This window comes from Taudactylus pleione, unplaced genomic scaffold (genome assembly GCF_031769625.1).
Source record: "Taudactylus pleione unplaced genomic scaffold, aTauple2 ptg000442l, whole genome shotgun sequence".
Classification (NCBI taxonomy): domain Eukaryota; kingdom Metazoa; phylum Chordata; class Amphibia; order Anura; family Myobatrachidae; genus Taudactylus; species Taudactylus pleione.
The window spans coordinates 6,178,128-6,194,135 of NW_028284844.1; positions in this window are offsets into that span (position 1 = coordinate 6,178,128).

Consider the following 16,008-nt stretch of genomic DNA (forward strand, 5'->3'; position numbering starts at 1 on the left):
TGGTGCAGTCACATGAGTGACATAGAGGAGAAAGCTGTAGTGTGGTGCAGTCTCATGAGTGACATAGAGCAGAATGTTGTAGTGTGGTGCAGTCACATGAGTGATATAGAGGAGAATGTTGTAGTGTGGTGCAGTCACATGAGTGACATAGAGGAGAATGTTGTAGTGTGGTGCAGTCTCATGAGTGATATAGAGGAGAATGTTGTAGTGTGGTGCAGTCTCATGAGTGACATAGAGCAGAATGTTGTAGTGTGGTGCAGTCACATAAGTGACATAGAGGAGAATGTTGTAGTGTGGTGCAGTCTCATGAGTGACATAGAGCAGAATGTTGTAGTGTGGTGCAGTCACATGAGTGACATAGAGGAGAATGTTGTAGTGTGGTGCAGTCTCATGAGTGACATAGAGGAGAATGTTGTAGTGTGGTGCAGTCTCATGAGTGATATAGAGGAGAATGTTGTAGTGTGGTGCAGTCACATGAGTGACATAGAGGAGAATGTTGTAGTGTGGTGCAGTCTCATGAGTGATATAGAGGAGAATGTTGTAGTGTGGTGCAGTCTCATGAGTGACACTGAGCAGAAAGCTTAGTGTGACGCAGTCTCATGAGTGACATAAAGCAGAATGTTGTAGTGTGACGCAGTCTCATGAGTGACATAAAGCAGAAAGCTGTAGTGTGGTGCAGTCTCATGAGTGACATTGACCGGAAAACTCATCTTCAGCGTGGATGATGGTTGATTATCTGAATCACTGAAACAGCTGTCGCCGATCAGGCAGCTGTAACACAAGACGGAGAATATTCTGGGCAAAAAAACAAAGACAATGTAGGAGACCATAACAGAACAAACCTCACCGATACTCCTCATAGCTGAAAAGTAAAAGACACAACAGCTTCCTGCGAGCTGCATTGGTAAAGGAAATGCTTCAACCACTGAGTAATAAAAAGTTACATAAAGGCTGTCTCCATCCTGGGCTCCTCTGAAAGCCCAGGAGTGCTGGCTTTGGTTTCGTTACAGGAGAGAGAGGACAGCTAATCATGAATCACTTTGTCGGTCTCAGTTTGCCTTCAGCTGGAGAGAGATTATAACAGAGAGCCACTGCTCGGATGGGAATAACGCGCAGGCTTACGGCTCGGTCCTTCCTGTTTTTGTTTGTTTTATTTTTATTAGTGTTTGATTCAAAAGCGGTTTGTGATGTTTCAAAACTTTTAATATTATTGAAGGACAACAGTAGGCAAAAAAAGAGAGTTTTCACAATAAATCCCTAAAACAGAATGGGGACTGCAAACTCCGTTGGGGAAATATTTCTACCACCTTGGGGAGTAAGAATGTAAAACGCGTTGTGTAGGGTGATTACAGTGGCAGCGAAAAGCACCAAATCCACTTGGTCAACAACTATTTATGAAATTCTCCAAAACCACGAGAGTCCCAGGAATGGGATTTGCTTATTTTACTAGTTGAGGGGTAATTGAATAAAAATATATATATATATTAGGGATGTGCAGGCTCGGTTTTACTCGGTTCTTATCGCCACTTTACCGCAAATTCGGATTTATTATATTGGCTATCCAAAACACATGATAGGCGATAGCCAATAAAATGCCGTTTAAAGATCCGAGTAAAACCGAACCCGCTCACCCCTAATATATATATATAATTTGGGTTGTAGTTAGAATTAGTGTTTCCTTCAATGTCTCTAATGGAGCATACACACGGTCAGATTTGTCAGACTTGTCAGATTTGTCAGATGAACGACTGAACGATTGAACGATTTGAACGATTTGAACGATTTTACCAAAGTTTTGAACGATTTGAACGATTGAACGATTTTTGACTGCATTAAAATGAATGGAATCGTCCAAGTCTGACTGCAAACCCATCAGATGTCAGAAATCGTTATCTGACCACCGGGAACGCGCATCGTTGATCGTCCATCATTCAGGCATGTCAGATATGAACGATTTTCCTTCAGATATGAACGACTGAACGATTTTTAAATCGTTATCGTTCATATCTGAAGGAAAAATCTGATCGTGTGTATGCACCATAAGATCTATTTCAAACTCGTTTCCTCTAATGCCAGACGTTAACCACCCCAGCTCAAATAAAAAGTTGAGCAAATACAAGTTTAACAGTCTGTCATGAGTTAGGCAAACTTCAAACTCTCAAGGAACTACAAGTCATAGAATGCCAAATTAATCAAAGACTGTAATTTGTAGCCAATTGAGGACCTGTTCCAGCATGGATATCTATTGCGATAGCGTATGCAGATGGACGATTGATAGATCGTAGTGCGCGTGCGTGAGTTAGCATTGAGTTTGCACTGCGACTGCCTACGCACTTACAAGGCCATCGCAGAGTGAGTGACGTTAGGTCAGCGTTTGGGGGTGGTGACGTGGGAGTGGTCGGAGAAACGCAGGCGTGCCTGTCCGTTTCAACGCCGTTGCTTGGGCGTGCATAAATTAACCACTGCGACGGCATACGCAGCCTGTGTACTCACTGCGTGCAACGAGGGTAGCGATTCTGAGTAAGGTCAGACCTGTCGTAATTGTGCGTGAGGGGCTGATGTTACCGATGTATACGCAGGATTGCAAGGTATTATGAATCAGCGTAAGCGGTAGTGGGCGTGTCCATGCTGGCTATGGGTGTCTCTATACTGGCTTTGCGATTGCAGTCATTAACTTATTATCACAGCAGTGCGTAATCGCACCTGCGATCCCAATAGCGAGCCGTAGTGAATCAGGCCCTGGGTTCTCATTATGGCAATTAATGCCATCTATCTTCCAATCCATTTTTGTAACAGGTGACTTAGGATAGTGGAGCTTATTCGATGTTTGTGCAGTGCGCATGCGTGAGACCCGCTACGACCAACAGCGCTGGTCGTAGCGGGTCTCTTTCCAAAGGGGGCGAGCTGTCGATGTTGATTGACAGCTCGCCCTGTTTGGAAGGCGGGCCGGGGGGGTGGCAGCCCAAACGGAGGCATTCCCATGGGAACGCCTGCCGTTTGGGGGAGGCCCCACTGACATCACTAGTGATGTCAGTGGAGAGCTTCCGCCTCTGACAGAGCCAGAAGCTCTCCGGGACTTACGACAAGTGAGACCCTACCCTAGGGTCTCGTCGTAAGCCCCGATGGTCACGATGGTCTCTGACCATCGCGACCATCACCCAAGCGGTCGTTAGAGCTGTGGGTGTTAACCCACAGCCTAACGACCGCAACAGAGGCGGGTGGTCAGGGTGCAAGTGGCCGCCCAGTTTCTGAGCGACAGCTTGCATCCTTCGATCGCCTCTGAATGAGGCCCACAGTCTCTCACACACATGATCCCAGTGCTCAGAGCTGAATTGCCCCCCCCCCCAAAAAAAATAAGAAAGCCAAACACCACTGAAATGATTAATGAATGAGTGAATAAATGAATGACCGTCTGGTACCTATGGGGCATATTCAATTGGTGGCGAGAAATGCAAAAATCCCGCACCTGCAAGGTTTTAATGCATGTGCGTTTTTTTGCTATTCAATTAGGTGCAGAATTTTTCTTTTTTTTGTGCGCCGGCAGGTATTTATTCTCGCACCTCCAGAGTAAGTGTGATTTTTGCTAAAATCATTAATTTTAGGAAAATTCAGCGGGACTTGCTCTGGCACCCCCCTGAGGACTAATTAAGCAATTGGAAGTTTCCAATTAGCTTAATTAGTCCATAATTACTAACCTTCTGCAGCGCTGTCTTCTGCACTCAGCGTTGGAAGCCAGGTCTTCTGCAGCAGGGTGAGTATGTCAGTGTGTGTGAGTGTTTATAAGTGTGTGTGTGACCCCCGGTGTATGTGTGCCCCCCCGGAATGGGTGCTGGAAGAACTACATCTCCCAGCAGCCCTTACCCCTCCCACCAGCCTCTGGAGTCTCCCAGCAGCCCTCTCTCCAGTGAGAAGATAGAGGGGAGGCCACCGGGAGCCACAGAGACCACCGGAGACCCACAGGCAGGTAGGTGCAGATTTTTTATTTTATTTTTTTTTGCGGCGCATGGTTTTCAGAGCTGAAAACCCCGCAATCATTTTTTTTTTTTTATGGGATACCGCGGGTATCGGAAGCGCACATACACGCGGTAATCCAAAATTGGGCACAAGGTTTTTTCCACGCTAAACCTCGCGCCCAATTGAATATGCCCCTAAGAATGAATGAAAGATTTATTTCATTTAACAACATTCATAGGTAGCTATTGGGAAAGGTCTCGCTATGTAATTGCCTGTCTGAGGAAGAAGTGCCATACTGTACTATGAAACGTGTTACAGGACGCATACATGACTATTAGGGGTCTATTCATCATCCCTTCATTTCTACAAAAGTAGGTGAAAAAGAAAATTGTCTGCCCAATGGAATCTGCACTATAGGTCATTTGTTGGGGCAATCGTGTTAAGGAGCACTGATGAGCTTGATGCGGGCACCACAAAACTTATACCTTGCTTAAGGTCACATTTAGCTCCAGGTCAACTCTGGTGCATTGCGCTCCACTGTGGAACAGTAATGGAAGTGGGCATGGGCCGAGAGAGGGGGAGAAAGGAGAGAGGGTAGAGACATAGTTATAAAGGTGATGACATGTGTTTTGGCAAAACGCATGAATTTTGACATAGCGCAAACTCAGAGAACAGAGAAACCTGTACTAGACTACGAGCTGCGGAAAGCAAGATGGCACAGTCCCTATCCACCGCATTTCTGCCTCACATGCTGGGGTCATGGCATTTTCCTACTTCACATTCCACCCACACTCCAAAGACAGAGTGGTCCGTCAAAGTTAGTGTGTCCTTCTAAAGAGGACGAAGCAACCAATCAGGTTCGATCTGTCATTTTATGGAATGGACTTAAATAATAGCTACATGCTCATTGGTTTCTATGGGCAACTTCTCCACTCACTTGTCTTCATTACAAGGTTTGATACATCTCTCCCTCAGGGGGAGATGTACTAAGCTTTGGATAGAGATAAAGTGGAGAGATATAAAGTACAGACCAATCAGCTCCTGTCATGCCAACAGTGTTTGAAAAGTGACATGAGCTGATTGGTTGGTACTTTATCTCTCTCCAAGGCTTAGTACATAGACACCTACAGACAAATAGACTTGCAAAGATATATATTATATAGGAGCTAGTGGTAAGACCCAGTGTAATAAGGGACATTATTGTGGGGGAGTTAATGTGTTAATCCGGAGACTATTTTATTACTATTATTAGTAATAATAATAATTTATATAGTGCCAGCATGGCAGCATACTCCATAGTGCTTAGGGATAGCGTCGGGCATACAGCTGAGTGGCATCACTAAAGTAGATACTATAGAGGACAGGCTACCACAATACATCCGGGCTTACACGTGTCTCCCTATTCAATCCAGAAAAACAACATTTGCAATGTATATAATGGCTTTATATAGTTTATTGCAGTTATACACAAGTTCCCTGTGTCCGAGTATAATTAATAAAGAATGGAATTAATACCAGGCATTGTCTCTAGCTCGCTGCTGTCCCCACCGCAGTCATTTACAACCTTTTGCTGTCTGTATTATTTAGGGCATAAGTAAAGCAACAAAGATGATATACTGTTGTATCTGTTAATTGCTCGGCCCTCCACGTCCACTCTTTGTGCCGCCTCAGTCAGAGGGCGCGCGGTTCACCCAGCAGACATTTGGCATGTTACAATCTGGTACTAAATTAAAAGTCCTTCAGCCACAAGTGACCCCGCACTCACCCCCAAGTCACTTGGAGCTGCCTGCACACAGCCCTCCGAGCGGGACACAAAGAAACTGCTTAGCTAATCTGCCGAAATCTACTCTGGGCGGCTGTGAGGAGCCCAATAACAGCTTCTCAGGGCTGGCACTGACAATAGGCCCTTCATTACTTCTCACAATGCCGCTGTACAGCAGATAAGGCAGCCACATTGCTGGCGGGTCCCTATAAAGCACAGTATAGCTGAAAGAGACCTTATACGGGGAGAATGACTTGCTGCAATAGAAAACATAGAGAATGGCACATTGTGGGTCTCACAATGGGCATAAGATACTCTAAAATAGCGTCTTTCCATCCATAGACAACGTTCCTGGTCACCAACAGTTGTATATGCTTGTGGCACATGCCAGGAGTGCGCTATCCACTTGTGCCAGTGCTGCAAACTATTTATTTTATGGGCCTCAAACGCATTCAATATTAGGCATCACCTAAACTCCTGTACAAGAAATCGCCCTAATACCCCTTTTACACCGCAGCAAAAATCTGTGTTATTGTCAGGTTAACCCGGGTCGCGGCTCAGTGTAAAAGGGTTAACCTGGGTCCAGTGAGTCGGGAATCCAATCTGGCTAGCTCACCGGGTTGGTCCAAGAAAGACCTGGGTTACAGGGCAGTGTGAACAGGCAACCCGGGTTTCAAAAAGGGTTCAAGCCGCTGTGACACGGCTTGAAACCCGTGTTCAGTAACCGGGACTTAGGCGTAAAAGGGGTATAACACAGCAGGAATAACTCCTAACTCCCCGTCTTGGTCAAACACACTCACAAAGGCATAATGATGCTGGTTCTGAGTGGGAAGCAGCGGCGTCCGTGTGTGCATTTACTATAAGCCCTCATGGCGCTTTGGGCGGGACAGTCCTACTTTCGCATAGCAGAGCAGCGGGTGAATAGATGCAGCAAGCACGTGCACAGCATCCACACAGTGAAGAGAGAGCCAGGGGGCAGCCCAGCATCACCGGGGGCACTGGACACGCCCCCAGTATGATGAAAACAGGGGCGTGCCACAAGGCCACGCCCCTTCCCAATGACTCCTTTGGTTCCAAGCCCATACAGTATGTTGGGAGGAAACCGGTATAGAATCCCGCATCGGCATCCCGATATCTGAAGATCCCGACAGGGGTGGTAAGTATGCTACCCCTCCCCCCTAACCCTCCCTTATCGATGCCTAACCCTCACCTCCCCCTAGTGCCTAACTCTAACCTCCCCCAAGTGATGCCTAACCCCCCTCCTGCACCCAAAACCTGACCCCCCCTGGTGGTACCTAACCCTAATCCCCCCTCTCCATAGCCTAACCCTCCCCACCCCAGTTTACCGGCTGTTGGGATTTAGGCGTAGGATTAAATATAGGCGGTGGGACTTCGACGCCTATCTTTAGTCCTGGGTCGGGCTTCCACTGTCGGGATTCTGATAGCCGGCATCCCGGCCACCGGTAATTTAACTACATCCCTTCGGGAGGTATGCCTTAGTGTAGTCAGATTAATGAAAGCTAGTATCTGGTTGGTTGCTATGAGTTACAGCGCAAGTTCCACTTGCAATGTTTTATGAAATAAAGTTGTTATATTATTTCAACAATAACAGAGCAAGCCCCCTGGATAGCGGCTTGTTTCTCACGTGAGGCGTTAAGATCACTCTGCGTCAAACTGTCCTGATGCTTATACCACCACGTAACCTCACGTCACATAGGGGCCCATTTATCAAAGTGCATTTGAGGTAAATTCCCTGAAAACACCTGTTTTCGGGGGTTTACCTCAAATACTAAGTATCCCCCGAATGTATGAAGGAGGGACCGCAGCAGGTATCTCCGATACCTGCTGCGATCCCTCCATTGCCGCCGGCAGCCGCCTCCCCCATAGGTTTCTATGGGGGATGCGATGCTGCCAAATGTATCAATATCGGGAATGCTTCGCATTCCCCATATTGACCCCAGCAGCTAACGCTATCTGAAGATAGCGTTAGCCGCTGTGTCCTATGGGCACTTACCGCATTTCAGCCGGCGGAGGGATCTTCCAGATCCCTCCACCAGCAATGGGCGCCGCTCATGTGCAGTCCTCGGGACTGCGCATGTGCAGTAGCCCGGAATGCGCTCCGGCCACATCGCAGGGACGGGCTCTTTTCAGAGCCCGTCTCCCTGCATGTGCCGGGTCATACATTCGGCCGGTATGATCGCATTTTGCAATGCCATCATGGGCGGTACTGCATGCCCTGATCGCATTGCAAAATGTGATCCTTAATAAATGGGCCCCATAGCATTTTCGGGGAGATGTATCAAGGGCTGGATTAAGGCTTGTGGGGGCCCCGGGGCAACTAAGTTGTTGGGGTCGCCATTAAGCCACACAAAGCCAACCTCTTCCCCCCCCAACCCCCGATTACATGCCTTACACACGCACATATATATTATATGCAGCAAACATGTTATATATATATAGCATACACACTTACACACATACTGTACATATCCTTCCCTGAGGTCAGTATAGGCCAGCGAGCACAGTGAGACCAGGACCCTCGGATCTCTGGTAGTGGTTTGGATGACAGCTCCTTCCCCATCCTGGTGTTATTCCTGTCTCAGTCTTGTCTAATATCTTTTTTGTGTCTGTGTCCTGTTTATGTTTTCTTCGGACTCCTGCTATTGAGCCCTGCCGGACTGACTACTTGATTTTGACCCCTTAGCTGCAGGACTGCCTGTTTCAGGCTCCTGCCCCCGGCCTGTCTGCTATTCTCCGGCAGTGACTCCTTCCCTTGGTTACTGTATCAGTAATAAGCCCCTCTCTACATAATGTAATCTCTCAACCTGCTGGTCCTATCTCTACATGTCACTTCCTGCCCAGTGGCACCACTTCCCCTCAGTTACTGAGCAGTGATCTCCTGCTGACCATTACAATCACAAAGCCTCATATCAGCCATTAGACAGGGTTGGATTTGGCTTTAGGCAATGTACAGTAGGTATCGAAGGTCCACTGAGTACGACCACAGACTGTTCCCATAGCAAATACTGCAATCTACTATACACCGGTCCCGATTCAGTACGGATCGCAATTGCGATCACGCAAGCAGTTCAACTGCAATAGTATGCTAATCCATTGCGATCGCTATCCCGCCACAGCACTACATAGAGCCGCCCACCTAACTTAGCACACATCCGTAATGTTTAGCAAGACTCAAACCATCGGTACAATCGAGTACCATCGCAGCCTCACGCACACTTGCACAAGCTCTGACCTTACTCAGAAATTGCTAACTTCCGCGCACATCATGATACCTCACACTGCCTAGGCCATCGCTGTGGCTAATTTATGCACGCCCCTGCAACGACGTGGGAACGCACTGGGACGCCTGCATTTCACAGACCACCACCCCCGTCACCCCCCCACAAACGGCACTTCCTATCAATCACTCTGCGATGGATCTGCGTAGTCATCACAGTCCTGATCGCAGCGGACGATTCGAGCACACGCACTGCATGAGCAGAACGCAACAATCGCCCGACTGCGTGCGTAATCGCAGTTGCGTACGGTAGTGAATCAGGCCCACTGGTCCTTGTGGTCCCTCAACTGTTCCACCTCTATATACTTCCCACTGCTCTTCCTCGCCCTGAATGCAGATAACTCGTCTATCGTCTTAATAAATATCGCCATTGCGTAGGCTTACAAATCAGGCCTATAGATTGTAAGCTCCATCGGGGGCAGGGACTGATGTGAATGACTAAATATTCTTTTGTAAAAAGAGCTGCAGAATATGCGTACTCTATATGAATAACTGTTCATAAAAAACATTGAGCCTCGGTGGTTAAATTAACATTACAACTAGTAGAATATTTGCGTGACTTTAAAGTTGCGCGGACACAGCGGTACTCTTTTTGAGATGCAGGAGTGGCGTGAATGAGGACTGGATGATATTACATTTAGCCAGGTTCTATTTTACAGCCATAAAACAGGATATTTAATATAAGTACAGTGTTACAGACCCCACTTAGGCTAATACGGGAACGACAGCTGAGGCTGCTCAGTGTACTGTGAGGAGCAATAAAACTGCCCAGAGCGGCTGGACGGCTCCTTATGAGCGTGGGTCATGTGGAATAAGCCCGTCCGCGCAGCTTGTCTGTCTGCTTCCCTTGGCTCAGCCACTTGTTGTGATATTCCTGTGACTGCGCACAGAGGACATGGGGCCTGATTCAGAGCCGGACGCTATTTGCGCTCGCTCGTTCATTAAAAAAGGGGTGGCTATTCAAATGAACCGTTCGCACTTTGCGGTCTGTTCACGCCTCTATGTCTGAACGAGCGAACAAAACTTGCGGTTGTAATTTTGAAAAAGACGCCACCTGGTAGCTCGCACCATACGTCATGTCCGCTATTTAATAGATTAATCGAGTACATCGAACAGCGTATGAACTGCTCGCTATTCTTGTGGTTGGTTTTTCCTACCACAATCTTGCGAGCAGTTCTCACTATAAATCAACTAAGTGACGTGGTCAATGAAGCTCCTGTATTAATTATGCACACCCATAAAACGCCCGTTTTGACCTTTAAGCACGCCTGCGTTCTGATCTCCACTCCCCGTTTTCAAGCACCTTCCCCTGTTACCACCCACAGACGCCTCCTCCTGTCACTCAAAATAGCAGGCATTCGCTATTTAGCGAACAAACGATTTTCGGCCGCACTGACTGGTTCGCGCATGCGCAGTTGTGCGATCATCGGTCGGAACGAACGAGCGGCCGCTTACGAGCGGCTCTGAATCAGGCCCATGGTGGGGGGATTCCACACAGGCTGGACACACCTTCTGTTCTTAAGGACAAAAATAGAACTATAACAGCTAGGGGAACACGCATGGAAAAATCACCTACAATAAAAACAATCCCAATATAAACACTGTGTTATTCCCCGCACAGAAACACACAAGACTTTGAGAGACACTATGGGCTAAATTAACCATACGGCGCTTTCCAAAGCTGTTGCGCCAACTGCGGTTTCGGATGCAGAAGTTTAATGGCCAATTATATTCAATACAAAACTGTCCGTTGTTTGTATTGAAGATAATTGCCCCCTTAAAAGTAGTGGTGGAAACAGCAGAAATTGTTACAGCTTTGAAAAGCCCTGCATAGTATATTTAGCCCCATGGCTTATTAAGGTTGCATGACGGTGCAACATTTGCATTTGACTAAATTATAGCTGCCAGGCACTTGCTGCCATTTATAGACACACAAGTGCAGTACAAAAGTTCTTTTGTAACCTCATGTATACCAATGTTTAACGGTTTGCCACAAAATTTGCGGCAAAGATGGCGATATCTGCATGGGTGCCTATGTTTGTGCCAACTGGGCAGAGGCGTCACCGGGTCTGGTGACAGCCGGCACGCACTCTGGATACCCCCCGTGTACCGCAAACAAGCCTGGCTAAAAAAAGGGTGTGGCCTAAATAAAGGGACGTGACCTCACGGGGATCCCAATAACATCACTCCCGGAGACAGGGCTGTCAGCTACTCTTCTATGACAGGAGCCAGGTGCTGCAGGAAAATGTCACTCTGCAGCACCCGGCTCTTTGGTGTCACCTTATCCAAGAGTGAAACCCGGGTGCAGCCCGCACCCGCCTCATGACGGGCAGGCCAGGATTCATGAGTGCTCCTTGTTTTGTATTTGAGTAGAAACTTAAGATTTGATTTTGAGGATCGGATTATGTAACCACCTTGCACTGTACGTGTGATTTTTGTGTACAGAACTCGCACATTTTATATCGTGGCTTTTCCACGACTTTTTTTTTTATTAACCAAGACTAAAACATTTAGCAACAGACCCTTATCCTGTCCACATAACTAAAACCTACTTGTAGCCAATCAGGGGCCATATTCAATTAGAGGTGAATATCCCCATATTCAATTTGCGAAAAGTCTTTGTTGAAAAACGGGGATAACTTTTCTCCATGTAATACATGGCGAAAAAAAGTGCAGAATTGGGGTTTAGGGGTGCAGGCCTTAAAAAAATAGCCTGCAGCCCTGGGAGCGTCCCAGTAAAAGTAATCTATGTCAAAAAAAATTAAACAAAATCCTCAGGACACCCCAAAAAAGGTACTTGAATTTTTGGGTTAAAAAAAAAAATGAAAAAAAATTGGGGGGCAAACTTCTAACCTTGCGAAATTGATTCCTGAAGGGTTCCCAAGTATGCGGCAGGTGTTTTCAAGAATGCGGCTGGTAAAGGCAGGTTTGTTTTTAAAGAATTTAAAAAAATTAGTTTACGGACTTAAAAATATGCTTGTACCCATTTTCATGTACCCCAAATTTGATGGAACACGTTATTTTTTCCCCCCCAAAAAAACCCAAAGTGCTATTCTTCACCCCTTCTTCTAAAGTCACATTTATGCACCTGCTGGGGCTATTAAAAACCCTGACTTCCTTCAGCAGCCCAAATCGGGGGTACCCATAATGATCCGCCATGTCTGGACATTTTTAGGGAGGTGCCAGGATGATTTCCTGAAAATTCCCTGCACTTTTCCATACTCACCTTTCCGCCGGGTCCCGTTTTCGTCGGATCCTAACTGAATACTGGGATAAGGCGGGCACGCCCCTGATACTTTATCCCAGAAAAAACGGCGATGATGGCGAAAAGTCCAACCTCAGACTTTTCGCCTGTAATTGAATACCCCTCCAGAGCGTTACAATATTCATATGGTAAAACCAACCTGAGTCTTACATGAAAGAAAATCCCTAATTATTATTATTTTTTATGCAATAAGAATTCATATAATTTACAGATTCTCTAGTACTCCTCCCAACGGATCATGTTCATTTGGGATGAACATCTGCTAAATTGTATATGAATAAGTGAATCTCATAATCTGGACTAAAGGGGTTAAGAACTTCAAGACTAATAAACTTTAGACCTAGTGGAAAAAAACGCTATATAAATAAAATTAATATTATCTGCAGTAATGGCAATGTATAGTGTGTGGATTAGCTAAAGCAAATAGTCTTAAGCTGAGTACACACTTGCTGAAATATCGCTTGTTCAATCGGCGAGTGATATATTGGTAGTAGTTCGGCGAATGTGTGTACACCCTATATGCCTGCAGATCAACTGATGCCGATAAATCACGCAGATATATGGGTGCATCCAGGCACGCCAAGAGCCGCTTCAGGACCTGGTAAAAACAGGGCATGGCCTAATTGTAGGAGGCGTGGCCGTACCCCCAGCCCGGCGCAAAGTCAGAGGGGGGGGGCGCTATCAGTGTGATCGCTCTCCTCTCTCCAACCCCCCCCCCCCCCGGCATAAGAGATTGCTGCAGCTGCTGCCCCTGGGTGCATCTACATGTGTGTACGGGCGACCCGCTGATCACCCGTACACAGGCTGCATACACCGCTGACACTACCATCTCAAATTTAAATGCCCGCCCAGTTGTGATGTCAAGCCAGACATATTAAGTGGCGATTGGGAAGTGTGTCACGCCAACCAGTCGGCAGCTCTGACAGCGGATCTTAAACAATCTGTGTGATCGAAGACTTTTTAAACAAACATACAGTACAGGTACACAAACATACAGGAAAGATACATATACATACAGTACAGGTACATATACATACAGTACAGGTACATATACATACAGTAAAAGTACACAAACATACAGGAAAAGTACACAAACGTACAGTAAAGATACATATACATACAGTAAAGGTACATATACATACAGTACAGGTACATATACATACAGTACAGGTACATATACATGCAGTAAAGGTACATATACATACAGGAAAGATACATATACATACAGTACAGGTACATATACATGCAGTAAAGGTACATATACATACAGGAAAGATACATATACATACAGTACAGGTACATATACATACAGTACAGGTACATATACATACAGTACAGGTACATATACATGCAGTAAAGGTACATATACATACAGGAAAGATACATATACATACAGGAAAGATACATATACATACAGTACAGGTACATATACATACAGGAAAGATACATATACATACAGTACAGGTACATATACATACAGGAAAGGTACATATACATACAGGAAAGATACATATACATACAGGAAAGATACATATACATACAGTACAGGTACATATACATACAGGAAAGATACATATACATACAGTACAGGTACATATACATACAGTACAGGTACATATACATACAGGAAAGATACATATACATGCAGGAAAGATACATATACATGCAGGAAAGGTACATATACATACAGTACAGGTACATATACATACAGGAAAGGTACATATACATACAGGAAAGGTACATATACATACAGGAAAGATACACATATACATACAGTACAGGTACATATACATACAGTACAGGTACATATACATACAGGAAAGGTACATATACATACAGGAAAGATACACATATACATACAGGAAAGATACACATATACATACAGTACAGGTACATATACATACAGTACAGGTACATATACATACAGTACAGGTACATATACATACAGGACAGGTACATATACATACAGGACAGGTACATATACATACAGTACAGGTACATATACATGCAGGACAGGTACATATACATACAGTACAGGTACATATACATACAGTACAGGTACATATACATGCAGTACAGGTACATATACATGCAGTACAGGTACATATACATACAGTACAGGTACATATACATGCAGGACAGGTACATATACATACAGTACAGGTACATATACATACAGGAAAGATACATATACATACAGGAAAGGTACATATACATACAGGAAAGGTACATATACATACAGTACAGGTACATATACATACAGTACAGGTACATATACATACAGTACAGGTACATATACATACAGTACAGGTACATATACATACAGTACAGGTACATATACATACAGTACAGGTACATATACATACAGGAAAGGTACATATACATACAGTACAGGTACATATACATGCAGGACAGGTACATATACATGCAGCACAGGTACATATACATACAGTACAGGTACATATACATACAGTACAGGTACATATACATGCAGTACAGGTACATATACATGCAGTACAGGTACATATACATGCAGTACAGGTACACATACATGCAGTACAGGTACACATACATGCAGTACAGGTACATATACATACAGTACAGGTACATATACATACAGTACAGGTACATATACATACAGTACAGGTACATATACATGCAGTACAGGTACATATACATACAGTACAGGTACATATACATGCAGTACAGGTACATATACATACAGTACAGGTACATATACATACAGTACAGGTACATATACATACAGGAAAGGTACATATACATACAGGAAAGGTACATATACATACAGTACAGGTACATATACATACAGTACAGGTACATATACATACAGTACAGGTACATATACATGCAGTACAGGTACATATACATACAGTAAAAGTACATATACATACAGGAAAGGTACATATACATACAGTACAGGTACATATACATACAGTACAGGTACATATACATACAGTAAAAGTACATATACATACAGTACAGGTACATATACATACAGTACAGGTACATATACATACAGTACAGGTACATATACATACAGGAAAGGTACATATACATACAGTACAGGTACATATACATACAGTACAGGTACATATACATACAGGAAAGATACATATACATACAGTACAGGTACATATACATACAGTACAGGTACATATACATACAGGAAAGGTACATATACATACAGTACAGGTACATATACATACAGTACAGGTACATATACATACAGTACAGGTACATATACATACAGTAAAAGTACATATACATGCAGTAAATTGGTATTAAATAATAAAAGTGTCTGGGATTAACCTGTTGGAACTGTTATCTGTTTAGAATACAATTCTAGCGTTGGATACAGTACTGTCTATGAGAGCACATGTCCTGGCTTGTCTCAGGGGATTGTACTCTGTAAAGTATCTAAACGTCTTTCCCCTGTATTACGTCAGACTCTGAATTTCAAGAGGTTAATGTCCCACTTCCCAGCAATGATCCTGCCATCCTCACACAGGATCTCTGCTGTAAGGGCTGGGCAATAGCAAGGGAGCGTCTGCCAAGCTCACAGAGGAGCACAGCCGCAATGTCTGTGTGCTGAGCAGATCGCAGTCACACACTCGGCTCACTGTTGTCAGACCTACCCTCAGGCTGAGTGCAATGTTATTCTGTACACAAGGACAAGCACATCCAGCCCAATACCCTACCCCTGTACAG